Here is a 13,219-nt window from a genome sequence, read left to right on the forward strand (position 1 = left end):
ATGAAAGCTTATATCTTACATATATCTTACATAGTGTACACCTGGTTTCAATAGAGCTTCAACTCTAGTGCCTGCCAAGACCTTGGCCAGTGTGTGCAGTAGCTACATTTCAGGAGAGGAGTTAACTTCTAGTATTCCAGCCACTTCTCTCCAGATCATTTTTCTATACAGCAGTTAGCTGCTCACCTCCCTTACTATTTCCCCCCCTTCAACTCCTTACAAGCTTCAGTTACAGATCTTGCAAAATCACCAGCCCCCACCATCGACAGTTGTCAGAGCATGTATCCTAATCATGGCTCTCACTGTCCTGAAGAGTGTGCTTGTTTAAATGCCCTGTTATCTCTATATAAATAAAATGATAAAAGTGTACACTCCAGAACAAACCAGTGATAGCTGAATGTGTTACAGCAGAACTTATGCTGAGCTTTCTAGTTCTATTAATATTATAACTCTGCTACTCAGCTGAACTGGTACTCAAGGAGGAGTGCCTTCCCTGGCTCAAACTTTCATTTTCTGAAATGATACTCCTGGCGTTATTCCTTCTGTGAGCTCATCCAGATGTCAGATCTGTGTCTGTTTGTAATCAGATTTTTCCTGTGCTTACCAGAATTCTGCATCCTGGGTATGCTTTCAGAGCTGTGTGTAAGCACAGGGAGTGCCTCACATATGATGTACGCATTTCGAGTTTTAAAATGATACAATAGAAACGCGATCCTGATTAGCGTCATTGGCGCTATTACTCCCCCATGGTTATCATTTCATTTGCCTTCTTGCATTGACTTACTTAGAGTTAAGTTGCTGTTTTTTTTGTATTTCCAGTGAAATAAGAAGTTTACACACATTCTTATCTAACTTTGCTTTACATAGCCAGAGGGAATGCTCCCGGCACAAAACTCACCAAAGACATGAGAAATATTCACCTTTAAATCCCATTTTACATTATTCTCCGAGAACCTTGAAAAATCAGTGTGAGATTTAAAAACATAATAGTCACATACAAACAATATGTAGCTGAGGTGAATTTATCCCTGCACAAAGCTGTTTGTCATTTTTCATAAAACACAATAATAATAATATATTGTGAATAGTTTTCTAAAGAAATTATTTTTAATTTAGTAATCTACAAAGGTGCCCCCAAAAATAAGGTAAATGGCAAATTTATTTTCTATAATTATTTTCTATAATGTTTATATTCATATTCTCTGAATATGAGTTGGCATCCAGCCACAGGGAAATGAGACCGCTGCAGCTCATCACTAGTAGTTTCATTAGTTGAGAAAAGACATAAGTACATTGTGTTCAACCTATAACCTAACATGTTGATCCAGAAGAAAGCAAAAAACCCCATGAAGTAGAAGCTAACTTGTGCCATATTAGGGACAAAATTCCTTCCTGACTCCACATATGCCAATCAAACTAGTTGCAATGGAATATTCACCTCTTCCTTAAGAAATTTTGCACTAACTTAGATCCTGACTTGGGTATACACAAACAAACTCCAGCGTAAGGATAAAATAAAATTCTCTCTTTACAGTTGAAATGTACTGGTCAAAAATCCGAATAAAGTGACAGGTGACTTTATTCTGAATTTTGCACAATGGATTTTAACTACAGAATTAAAAATAAGTGTATGGATATCTAAAACATAACCTTTATTAGGTATTCAAAAATCAATAAATACAGTATTTAAACAACACAACAATAGCCATATACTACAAGTGACATATAGTGAGTGTGACACGATACAAATACTCACTACAAAGAAAAATGCATTTAAGGTATTTAAATTGATGTCACTTGTACAAGTAATAGAGCGAGACCGAACCCACCATCTATAAAAGGGGGAATCAGTATGGGGATAACTATGATGCCTTTTACTATGCTGCTAGGGAGCATTATATACTCCCCTGATGATTATATACTCCCCTGATGAGTCACTCTTGTCAAAACCCGTAGGAAGAAACTTTGGAGTAATCTCGCACCCTCTGGCACTGAAGACGGTGGGTATCTGAACCCCTATGCACTGCTTTTTACAAATTTGATATTTAGTGGGTCTTATTGATACGTTGTACATTTGCTAGATATTTTTGGAATTGAAAATAAGAGTACTTTTTTTCATCTTTATGCCAGACTTTATATTCTATGATTGGAATCAAACAAGTTCCTTATAGTGGATCACTGCTGGAATCAGGGATTGTATGTAGGGTTAAATGTCCCTGTGAAAGGACTTTATTGCTGCATCTAGATGTACAGAGCAAAGGATGACCTTGAAACAGGAGGGCCCAGGGTGCCCTGAACCAGAACCACTGGCTGGAGGAGAGACACTGATTAATTAGGCTTTCCTTCCGAAATGCCAGCTGTGTATCTTTTTCAGAAGACAGCCAAGCAATTTTGTGCTGGATGTAAGATGAATACCACTTTATTAACTCTGAGTTCCCAAACCGGGAATCTGAAATAATTTCAATGCTGTATTCTATTTTCATGCAGTCTGCATCTTTATTCCTAGGCTGTGTTATACTATGATGATGCTTCATTTATATTGTTTATTATTTTTAGGCTGTGTTCTGTTGTGATTATGTGACAATAGGCTGTGTTTTACAGAGCCATAGGTGAGACCCTTGTAGTCCCATAGCTCAGTTATCATGTGATGCACTAACAAAATATTTTCTGTTGTGAAAATGTTTGCGATATATCAGAAATGCGTTATTAAATCAGTCCAAGCATGGGACATTTTTACGTCATCTCTTTGCCTATAGAGCTTCTTTATAAATTCTAGTAAAAACACTCAGCAGGCTGTAATCCACATAGCAGCCACTGGTTGATCAACATTTTGAGACAAACAGCATACACATCTCCGACAGAAGATTGTGAAATCATGCTCTTTGGTTTAAAAGCTGGCCATTTTACACCACTCATCTCTGATATGATATATTAAAAGGGAAGGTAACTAAAGAATGCACTCCATGATGGAAAAGTGTTGGGGGTATTGAAAAAGTGTGTGGGGGGTGCTTGATCACCTTATGTTGTTGTAAGTGCAACACTTTTTAAGCATGTACCAGCTGCTGCAACCATGGGTCACGGACCAGAAGGTAGGTGTATAGAGATATCCCACTAACGGACTCAAGAGATACAGATGAATAAAAGCGTTTTTTTATGGTGCGGTTACAATCTTTTGAAGTTACCCAACTTCTTCCTCAGGATACAACCACATTGTATCGCAGGTGCATAAAAATCACCTAAGGGATGCACTTGTATTAAGATTGGCAGAAGCTTACTATTTTGGAATAAATGCATATTAATATACTGTATATACTATTTATCTATAAACTCTCCCATAGAAAACACAGGAATGGTTGTCTGAGCTGTGCATTTCTGTGTATTGGGGAGTGGCGGAAGGTACCGTATTTTTCGGTCTATAGGATGCACAGGACCATAAGACGCACCTAGGTTTTAGAGGAGGAAAATAGAAAAAAAATTGAAGCTAAAAATGTGTTCATGATGCACTGTTATGGGGGGATCTGCTGCTGACACTGATATAGGGGTAATGTCCCCCAATTCTGTACTAATATCCCCCATCCTGGTATATATATGTCCACATCCTGGTATATATGGCCCCCTATTCTGATATATATGTCCCCATTCTGGTATATATGATCCCCATCCTGGTTTATATGGCTCCCAATCCTGGTATACATGGCCCCCAATCCTGGTATACATGGCCCCCATCACACCGCACACATAAAAAAATAAAAAATAATACTCACCTTTCCTCTGCTCCCTTGCAGCGCTGTGTCCTGTTCTGATGGCAGCAGCTGATTTCAGCGTGAAAGCTGCGCATGACATCACTGCCATGCACCCCCACACACCGAGGTCAGCTGCAGGAATATTCACTGCTCCCCACGCCCGGGACTATGGGCGTGTGGAGCAGTGAATATTCATTCTCTTTAATAGTGGGCACACTGTTAGCTGCAGCCTCCGGCTCCTGCAGTGGCTGGGCGATCACGTGTGCCTGCTGTTAACCCTAGAACGCATGACCATAAAAATGGGTATTTTCAAAAAAGAGTTGTTATACCGAAAATGCCTGTAACATAAAAATAAATGAACAACTGGAAATGACAAACAACTATATACCTGAGGAATACATAGAGTTTCAAAATTCTAACTAAAGTAATCTTGCAGAAAATAGAAAACAATTAACAGGGCGGGCCTGCGAGGCCCCAGGTATGCATTCTAGGGTTAAAGAACTTGAATATTAACTGCTCTGCAGTCCCATAGCCCCGCCCACCTCTTGGAATTGGCTTCAGTGCATAGAGGTGGGAGGTATTATGGGAGTGGGGAGCAGTGAATATTCATTTTCTTTAACAGCGGGCACAGTGTTAGCTGCAGCAGCCCCAGCTCCAGCTTACTGTGAACCGCTCCTCCGCCATTGCCGCCCCCCCCCTCACCCCATCCACAGCCAGACTATAAGGCATATTCGGACTATAAAACGCACCCCACACTTTCCTCCAAAATTTTGGAGGAAAAAAGTGAGTCTTATAGTCTGAAAAATACGGTACAGTGGTGGCCAAAAGTATTGGCACCCCTGCAATTCAGTCAGATAATACTCAGTTTCTTCCTGAAAATGATTGCAATCACAAATTCTTTGGTATTATTCTCTTCATTTAATTTGTCTTCAATGAAAAAACACAAAAAGAATTGTCCTAAAGCCAAATTGGATACAATTCCACACCAAACCTAAAAAAGGGGGTGGACAAAAGTATTGGCACTGTTTAAAAAATCATGTGATGCTTCTCTAATTCGTGTAATTAACAGCACCTGTAACTTACCTGTGGCACCTAACAGGTGTTGACAATAACTAAATCACACTTGCAGCCAGTTAACATGGATTAAAGTTGACTCAACCTCTGTCCTGTGTCCTTGTGTGTACCACATTGAGCATGGAGAAAAGAAAGAAGACCAAAGAACTGTCTGAGGACTTGAGAAACCAAATTATGAGGAAGCATGAGCAATCTCAAGGCTACAAGTCCATCTCCAAAGACCTGAATGTACCTGTGTCTTCCGTGCGCAGTGTCATCAAGAAGTTTAAAGCCCATGGCACTTAGGCTAACCTCCCTAGATGTGGATGGAAAAGAAAAATTGACGAGAGATTTCAATGCAAGATTGAGCGGATGGTGGATAAAGAACCTCAACTAACATCCAAACAAGTTCAAGCTGCCCTGCAGTCCAAGGGTACAACAGTGTCAACCCGTACTATCCGTCGGCGTCTGAATGAAAAGGGACTGTATGGTAGGATACCCAGGAAGACCCCACTTCTTACCCCGAGACATAAAAAAGCCAGGCTGGAGTTTGCCAAAACTTACCTGAGAAAGCCTAAATCGTTTTGGAAGAATGTTCTCTGGTCAGATGAGACAAAAGTAGAGCTTTTTGGCAAAAAGCATCAACATAGAGTGTACAGGAAAAAAAAAGAGGCATTCAAAGAAAAGAACATGGTCCCTACAGTCAAACATGGCGGAGGTTCCCTGATGTTTTGGGGTTGCTTTGCTGCCTCTGGCACTGGACTGCTTGACCGTGTGCATGGCATTATGAAGTCTGAAGACTACCAACAAATTTTGCAGCATAATGTAGGGCCCAGTGTGAGAAAGCTGGGTCTCCCTCAGAGGTCATGGGTCTTCTAGCAGGACAATGACCCAAAACACACTTCCAAAAGCACCATAAAATGGTTTGAGAGAAAGCACTGGAGACTTCTAAGGTAGCCAGCAATGAGTCCAGACCGGAATCCCATAGAACACCTGTGGAGAGATCTCAAAATGGCAGTTTGGAGAAGGCACCCTTCAAATATCAGGGACCTGGAGCAGTTTGCCAAAGAAGAATGGTCTACAATTCCAGCAGAGCATTGTAAGAAACTCATTGATGGTTACCGGAAGCGTTTGTTCGCAGTTATTTTGGCTAAAGGTTGTGCAACCAAGTATTAGGCTGAGGGTGCCAATACTTTTGTCTGGCCCATTTTTGGAGTTTTGTGTGAAATGATCAATGATTTGATTTTTGCTTCATTCTCTTTTGTGTTTTTTCCTTGCAAGCAAATGAAATGAAGATAATAATACCAAAGAATTTGTGATTGCAATCATTTTCAGGAAGAAACTGAGTATTATCTGATAGAATTGCAGTCGTGGCAATACTTTTGGCCACCACTGTATATGTCGTCCAAGCAATTTTTCAGAAGACAACTATCTATTGTGTATGGGGGTCTTGACATCGAAGCATCCAATGCTGCCTGATGAGAAATCTGCAGTAAGTAATATGAAAAAGAAAATGCTCACGAATGTTGCTTTTCCACGTTGCTTTATATAGTGGTTACACGAATAATAGGGATAATGTAGTCTAAATGTAGCACACTCAATTCTTCTATCTTACAGACTGCTCTACCTATTTGAATGGAAAAATCTATTAAAAAAAAGAGTTTGCTTCCAAGAATATTATTTACACTTAAAATAATATGTCACCTGGTTTTTAGATACCTCATCTAAGAGCAGCATGACATAGTAAAAGAGACCCTCAATCCAACGAAGTATCACTTAGTTTACTGGATGCAGTGGTTCTGACACAATCAGAGTTCTTAGATTTAGCAATGCAGCAGAGCTGAGAAAGCTAACCCCGCCTACACCAGGCTCCTTATGTACTGTTGGCGTTGGGCTGTTGCTGGATTCAAAATGGGTCCAGAACCTTCTGTGGTCTACCATTCTGGTTCAGCATTGTCAACAGCCCCAATGCCTAGCTGGTCCACGAGATGTACAGATTGTCTCGCGGGTATTTGTGCCTAGCAATGTTAAGCATACAGTACAGACCAAAAGTTTGGACACACCTTCTCATTTAAAGATTTTTCTGTATTTTCATTACTTTGTAAATTGTACATTCACACTGAAGGCATCAAAACTATGAATTAACACATGTGGAATTATATACTTAACAAAAAAGTGTGAAACAACTGAAAATATGTCTTATAGTCTAGGTTCTTCAAAGTAGCCACCTAAAAATAAGTTTCTAGATTGCATGTTATGACTAAAAAAAGACTTAACAGTGTTTCTTATTGTCTCAGTAATGTTTTATTGTATACATTTATGAATCCTGTAATGAAGCTATTCATCTGGCGGAAGGGTTGTATTTTAGTTACCATGACAAATTTGTACTGTACTCTGTTTGGTTTGTAAAAAGATAAGGTACTCCACAGAACTCATGTACTAAAAAAAATACAAAGAATGTAAAAATACAGTGAAACCCAACTTGTTCCAATAGTCTTACAACTTATTTTTCAATTATTACATTTTCTCTTGCCTCAACACATCTTCAAGAGTAGCATGAGACAAGTTTTGAAAAAAATATATATTTTATGGCATTCTGTCAGGAGAGGTTTATACTGTATATGTAGATGTGTAGGCACACATAGGTTGTTATGTTTCACTTTTGGAGGGTTTTTACTAGTATATTGAAACAGTGTTTTGAATTGCATCATAAAAAATTTGAGTGCTTAGTCAAATTCATGAAAAGATAAAAGTGTAGTGTACAGATAGAAGAAATACAGTGCATTGTGAAAGTATTTGGCCCCCTTGAACTTTTCTACCTTTTGCCACATTTCTAGCTTCAAACATAAAGATATAAAATTCTAATTTTTTGGGGAAGAATCAACAACAAGTGGGACACAATCGTGAAGTGGAACGAAATTTATTGGATATTTTAAACTTTTTTAACAAATTAAAAACTGAAAAGTGGGGCGTGCAATATTATTCGGCCCCCTTGAGTTAATACTTTGTAGCGCCACCTTTTGCTGCGATTACAGCTGCAAGTTGCTTGGGGTATGTTTATATCAGTTTTGCACATTGAGAGGCTGAAATACTTGCCCATTCTTCCTTGCAAAACAGCTCGAGCTCATTGAGGTTGGATGGAGGGCGTATGTGAACAGCAGTTTTCAGCTCTTTCCACAGATTCTCGATTGGATTCAGGTCTGGACTTTGACTTGGCCATTTTAACACCTGGATACGTTTATTTTTGAACCATTCCATTGTAGATTTTGCTTTATGTTTGGGATCATTGTCTTGTTGGAAGATAAATCTCTGCCCCAGTCTCAGGTCTTTTGCAGACTCCAACAGGTTTTCTTCCAGAATGGTCCTGTATTTGGCTCCGTCCATCTTCATATCAATTTGACCCATCTTCCCTGTCCCTGCTGAAGAAAAGCAGGCCCAAACCATGATGCTGTCACCACCATATTTGATAGTGGGGATGGTGTTTTGAGGGTGATGAGCTGTGTTGCTTTTAAGCCAAACATATTGTTTTGCATTTTGGTTTCATCTGACTAGAGCACCTTATTCCATATGTTTGGTGTGTCTCCCAGGTGGCTTGTGGCAAACTTCAAACGAGACTTTTTATGGATATCTTTGAGAAATGGCTTTCTTCTTGCCACTCTTCCATAAAGGCCAGATTTGTGCAGTGTACGACTGATTGTTGTCCTATGGACAGACTCTCCCACCTCAGCTGTAGATCTCTGCAGTTCATCCAGAGTGATCATGGGCCTTTTGGCTGCATCTCTGATCAGTCTTCTCCTTGTTCAAGATGATAGGCTAGAGGGACGGCCGGGTCTTGGTAGATTTGCAGTGGTTTGATACTCCTTCCATTGGAATATGATCACTTGCACAGTGCTCCTAGAGATGTTTAAAACTTGGGAAATCTTTTTGTATCCAAATCCGGCTTTACACTTTGACACAACAGTATCTCGGACCTGCCTGGTGTGTTCCTTGAAACAGAACCCTGAGACTATCACAGAGCAGGTGCATTTATACGGAGACTTGATTACACACAGGTGGATTCTATTTATCATTACCAGTCATTTAGGACAACATTGGATCATTCAGAGATTCTCACTGAACTTCTGGAGTGAGTTTGCTGTACTGAAAGTAAAGGGGCCGAATAATATTGCACGCCCCACTTTTCAGTTTTTAATTCATTAAAAAGGTTAAAATTATTCAATAAATTTCGTTCCACTTCATGATTGTGTCCCACTTGTTGTTGATTCTTTCCCCAAAAATTAGAAGTTTATATCTTTATGTTTGAAGCCAGAAATGTGGCAAAAGGTAGAAAAGTTCAAGGGGGCCAAATACTTTCACAAGGCACTGTACATGCTGTCAATTTTCCATTATCCAATCTTTATCCACTGCTTTGAGGCTACGATCACACCAGCGTATATTCTCTCCTCCAATAGAATCAGATCTATTATATTAATGACACTCTAATCAAACTCTGATCAGAGTGTCAGCTTAGTGTGATTAAATTCTCTCAGATGAGTGGACCGTAGCACAGGACTACCGTGAAGGAGTAGAACCATCTCAAGGAGGATCACAAGGAAATGGACAGCATGTGACTGAAATATGAGTGTCTGATCAAAGGGTCTGAATACTTATGACCATGGGATATTTCAGTTTTTCTTTTTTAATAAATTTGCAAAAATTTCTACATTTCTGCTTTTTTTCCGTCAAGATGGGGTGCAGAGTGTACTTTAACCCCTTAAGCCCCGCGGGTGGTTTGCACATTAATGACCGGGCCAATTTTTACAATTCTGACCACTGTCACTTTATGAGGTAATTACTCTGGAACGCTTCAACGGATCCCCCTGATTCTGAGATTGTTTTTTCGTGACATATTGTACTTCATGATTGTGGAAAAATTTCTTCGATATCACTTGCGTTTATTTGTGAAAAAAACGGAAATTTGGCGAAAATTTTGAAAATTTTGCAATTTTCAAAATTTGAATTTTTAAGCCCTGAAATCAGAGCGATATGTCACACAAAAGAGTTAATAAATAACATTTCCCACATGTCTACTTTACATCAGCACAATTTTGGAACCAAAATTTTTTTTTGTTAGGAAGCTATAAGGGTTAAAAGTTCACCAGCGATTTCTCATTTTTCCAACAAAATTTACAAAACCATTTTTTTAGGGACCACATCACATTTGAAGTCACTTTGAGAGGTCTTTATGACAGAAAATACCCAAAAGTGACACCATTCTAAAAACTGCACCCCTCAAGGTGCTCAAAACCACATTCAAGAACATTATTAACCCTTCAGGTGCTTCACAGGAATTTTTTGAATGTGGAAGAAAAAAATGAACATTTAACTTTTTTCACAAAAATGTTACTTTAGACCCAATTTTTTTTTTTTTCACAGGGGTAACAAGAAAAAATGGACCCCAAAATTTGTTGTGCAATTTCCCCTGGGCACGCAGATACCCAATATTTGGGGAAAAAATACTGTTTGGGCGCACGGCAGGGCTCGGAAGGGAAGGAGCGCCATTTGACTTTTTGATTGTAAAATTTGCTTGAATAATTAGCGGACGCCATGTTGTGTTCGGAGAGCCCATGTGTGCCCAAACTTTGGAGCTCCCCCACAAGTGACCCCATTTTGGAAACTAGACCCCCCAAGGCACCTTTCTAGATGCATAGTGAGCACTTGGAACCCCCAGGTGCTTCACAAATTGATTCGTAACAATGAAAAAGTGAAAAAAAAAAACACTTTTTCATTTTTATGAATCAATTTGTGAAGCACCTGAGGGTTCCAAGTGCTCACAATGCATCTAGATAGGTGCACTGGGGGGTCTAGTTTCCAAAATGGGGTCACTTGTGGGGGAGCTCCAATGTTTGGGGACACAGCGGCTCTCCAAACGCAACATGGTGTCGCTAACAATTTGAGCCGATTTTCCGTTAAATTTGTTAGAGGACACCATGTTGAATTTAGAGAGTCCCTGTGTGCCCAAACATTGGAGCTCCCCCACAAGTGACTCCATTTTGGAAACTAGACCCCCCAAGGCACCTATCTAGATGCATAGTGAGCACTTGAAACCCCCAGGTGCTTCACAAATTGATTCGTAACAATGAAAAAGTGAAAAAAAAAACACTTTTTCATTTGTATGAATCAATTTGTGAAGCACCTGAGGGTTCCAAGTGCTCACTATGCATCTAGATAGGTGCCTTGGGTGGTCTAGTTTCCAAAATGGGGTCACTTGTGGGGGAGCTCCAATATTTGGGCACACAGCGGCTCTCTAAATGCAACATGGTGTCCGCTAACAAATTTAACGCAAAATTGGCTCAAATTGTTAGCGACACCATGTTGCGTTTGGAGAGCTGCTGTGTGCCCAAACATTGGAGCTCCCCCACAAGTGACCCCATTTTGGAAACTAGACCCCCCAAGGCACCTATCTAGATGCATAGTGAGCACTTGGAACCCCCAGGTGCTTCACAAATTGATTCGTAACAATGAAAAAGTGAAAAAAAAAACACTTTTTCATTTTTATGAATCAATTTGTGAAGCACCTGGGGGTTCCAACTGCTCACTATGCATCTAGATAGGTGCCTTGGGGGGTCTAGTTTCCAAAATGGGGTCACTTGTGGGAGAGCTCCAATGTTTGGGCACACAGGGACTCTCTAAATGCAACATGGTATCCGCTAACAAATTGAATGGAAAATCGGCTCAAATTGTTAGCGGACACCACATTGCGTTTGGAGAGCCCCTCTGTGCCCAAACTTTGGAGCTCCCCCACAAGTGACCCCATTTTGGAAACTAGACCCCCCAAGGCACCTTTCTAGATGCATAGTGAGCACTTGGAACCCCCAGGTGCTTCACAAATTGATTCGTAATAATGAAAAAGTGAAAAAAAAAACACTTTTTCATTTTTACGAATCAATTTGTGAAGCACCTAGGTGTTCCAAGTGCTCACTATGCATCTAGATAGGTGCCTTGGGGGGTCTAGTTTCCAAAATGGGGTCACTTGTGGGGGAGCTCCAATGTTTGGGCACACAGGGACTCTCTAAATGCAACATGGTATCCGCTAACAAATTGAATGGAAAATCGGCTCAAATTGTTAGCGGATGCCACATTGCATTTGGAGAGCCCCTCTGTGCCCAAATTTGGAGCTCCCCCACAAGTGACCCCATTTTGGAAACTAGACCCCCCAAGGCACCTTTCTAGATGCATAGTGAGCACTTGGAACCCCCAGGTGCTTCACAAATTGATTCGTAATAATGAAAAAGTGAAAAAAAAAAACACTTTTTCATTTTTACGAATTAATTTGTGAAGCACCTAGGGGTTCCAAGTGCTCACTATGCATCTAGATAGGTGCCTTGGGGGGTCTAGTTTCCAAAATGGGGGCACTTGTGGAGGAGCTCCAATGTTTGGGCACACAGGGACTCTCCAAATGCAACATGATATCCGCTAACAATTTGAGCCGACAATTTGTTAGCGGATATCATGTTGCATTTGGAGAGTCCCTGTGTGCCCAAACATTGGAGCTCCCCCACAAGTGACCCCATTTTGGAAACTAGACCCCCCAAGGCACCTATCTAGATTCATAGTGAGCACTTGGAACCCCAGGTGCTTCACAAATTGATTCATAAAAATGAAAAAGTGTTTTTTTTTTCACTTTTTCATTTTTACGAATCAATTTGTGAAGCACCTGGGGGTTCCAAGTGCTCACTATGCATCTAGAAAGGTGCCTTGGGGGGTCTAGTTTCCAAAATGGGGTCACTTGTGGGGGAGCTCCAAAGTTTGGGCACAGAGGGGCTCTCCAAACGCAATGTGGTGTCCGCTAACAATTTGAGCCGATTTTCCATTCAATTTGTTAGCGGATACCATGTTGCATTTAGAGAGTCCCTGTGTGCCCAAACATTGGAGCTCCCCCACAAGTGACCCCATTTTGGAAACTAGACCCCCAAGGCACCTATCTAGATTCATAGTGAGCACTTGGAACCCCAGGTGCTTCACAAATTGATTCATAAAAATGAAAAAGTGTTTTATTTTCACTTTTTCATTTTTACGAATCAATTTGTGAAGCACCTGGGGGTTCTAAGTGCTCACTATGCATCTAGATAAGTGCCTTGGGGGGTCTAGTTTCCAAAATGGGGTCACTTGTGGGGGAGCTCCAATGTTTGGGCACACAGGGGCTCTCCAAACGCAACATGGCGTCCGCTAACAATTTGAGCCGATTTTCCATTCAATTTGTTAGCGGACACCATGTCGCGTTTGGAGAGCCCGTGATGTGCCTAAACAGTGGAGCTCCCCCACAAGTGTCCCCATTTTGGAAACTATACCCCTCAAAGATTTTATTAAGGTGTATAGTGAACATTTTGAACCCAGAGGTACGGCACATTATTTGTTTACATTAGGTCATCATATTGAATAAG

The sequence above is a fragment of the Phyllobates terribilis genome, unplaced genomic scaffold (assembly GCF_046119375.1).
Source record: "Phyllobates terribilis strain yellow unplaced genomic scaffold, ASM4611937v1 Scaffold_4__5_contigs__length_816908805, whole genome shotgun sequence".
Classification (NCBI taxonomy): Eukaryota; Metazoa; Chordata; class Amphibia; order Anura; family Dendrobatidae; genus Phyllobates; species Phyllobates terribilis.